The sequence below is a fragment of the Alligator sinensis genome, unplaced genomic scaffold (assembly GCF_000455745.1).
Source record: "Alligator sinensis unplaced genomic scaffold, ASM45574v1 scaffold900_1, whole genome shotgun sequence".
NCBI classification, from domain to species: Eukaryota; Metazoa; Chordata; order Crocodylia; family Alligatoridae; genus Alligator; species Alligator sinensis.
Window position 1 is genome coordinate 507263 of NW_005842882.1, and position 2081 is coordinate 509343.

The window sequence follows — 2081 nt, forward strand, 5'->3', positions numbered from 1 at the left end:
TGGAGTACTGCTCTGGCTGCAATGGTTCAGGAAATGTCCAGGAGACCAGGATGTTTTTGTAGTATCTTTTATTGGTCTGACTATACAGTTGGAAGAGCTGTTGGACAAAGTTTTGGGCATCAAGTGCCCTTCCTCTAATTAATATGGAAAGATGAAAACTGATATCATGATGGTTGGATGGAGGAGGAAAGCAACCCCAGGAACTACTGAAATTATAGCAGCTCGCCTGCTCTTCCAACTCATCTTAAGAGATTCCTTGGTGGAAAGGGCTCGGCTCCATCTGTCTGGGCCTGCAGCTAGTATGATTTAGAGGAGTAGTCCCCAACTAGTCCCTACAAGTCAGCGATTGTTTCAAGAACTGCTGTGTCCCCAGTGTGGAAGAATGGAAATAAAAGGAGAGTCACATGCCCTCACACACAGGCCCAATGACTGCGGGGAGAGAAAAGCTGGATGTTTCCTTTCCCTCATCACCATCCATTGTGCTGACAAACAGACTTGGGGAAGAAAAAGCAAGAGGCAAGGAGGGAAAGGTAGTGGAGAGTGGACAGATGTACAAGGGATGAGATCACAAAGAAAAAGAGAGAGCAGTACCCGGTAGGAAGGAGGCAGCAGAGAGAAACCAAAGGAAGGAAGTAGGGATAGACACAGGGCAGGAGAACCATAAAGTAGCAGTATGGACACAGTTGTCTTGGTGTATGAATGTGCAGATAGGAGCTCACACAAATCCTCCACTCAGCCACCCTGACAGACTCCAATCCCTTCCAACGCCCCTTTTGTCCAGACCAATTCAGCAGGCAGCTTCCTGATTTCTCTTCAAACTTTCTGGTCAACCTCAAGAGGGATGGGCTTCACCTGTCTCCTAAAGGCAAGCGTGTCTTCTCTTCCAGGTTGGCTGATCTCGTACAGTGAGCTTTAAACTAGCCTCGCCGGGGGAGGAGCCTGGCCTCTGATGGTGGCTGGGGCACTTTGCTGACCGTGTAGCCAAACATGGCAGGGAATTGAGGGGAAGGGGGAGACCAGGAGGAAGGGAGGAGGGACCGCTCAGAAACCTCTGCGGGAGGCAGGCAAAGAAGGGTCTAGGGGAGATGCAGTCCCATGCAGATCCAGTACTGTTTCAGGGGCTCCCTCATCTCATGGTGTGCCTTGAAAAGCATGAGGATGTGGGAGTCCTGCCCTGAGAAGCGACATCCCCACCCACTGCCATGTGGAGACAAAACAAAGGATATATCATATGGGGCATGGACACACATAACACTTAGGGCAGAAACACGTTCTTCACCCTGGGCAGGTGCTCTGGCAGCTTGAGGGTGCTTGAAGGGCCCAATCCTGATCCCTTCAAGCCTCTGAAGGACCCACCTGATTTTCTCCATGTATAAAGAGGCCTGGGGCACATCACTGTAAATGGGGAAAGCCAATGTGTGTCCTGGTATGGAGACACAAGACTCAGGGCCTCCTGCGGGCCTCATGACTTCACTCTAGGATTTGTATGACCCAGGGCTTCCACCCTGCAACCTGTGCTAGGTCTTGCACTGACCCATGCCTCCTTCAGAGGAACAGATCAGCGTGAGTCCCAGTGTAGGGGGCACAGGAGCTGAGTAATCTCCAGTGCCCTAAGCTGCCAGGCATGGACCGTGCTGACCCGTGCTGGAGATACTTTGGCTCCTGCAATGTAGTCTCCCTCCACCCCATCCTGAACTGCTTGTGCCTAAAGCACGGGTCAGTGTGGATCTTGAAAAGGAGGCTCAGGGCACCAAGGATTCCCTGGCACCTGTGTCACTGCAGGACCTGATGTGAGGCAGGAAGGGACCGGGAACACATCATCTGTTGTCCTGCATCAGCCAGGGGGCCCAGTGTGGGACAATGGGCAGTGTGTGTCACTCGGTAAAGCAGATCAGTTTGTAATGTGATGTCATACTACAGCTGATCCCCTTCAGTTTGGCAATGCCTGTTTCTAGGCTTAGACTATGTGAAATACATCTTAATGAACTTGAAATAGATGGACATACAAGACTGTTAAAGTGGTTTTAAAGCTTTCTGGAACAGGTTAATTTTGTACCGGGAAAATCAAGTGTCTTTTGAAC

At 50.7% G+C, this 2081-nt stretch overlaps 1 protein-coding gene across 2 annotated transcripts in view; it reads right to left on the reverse strand.

Moving 5' to 3' along the window:
* Nucleotides 1–2081, reverse strand: part of LOC102371254 (butyrophilin subfamily 1 member A1-like) — a 23138-nt gene that overhangs the window by 5071 nt on the left and 15986 nt on the right. The gene's annotated exons all lie outside the window — the stretch shown is intronic.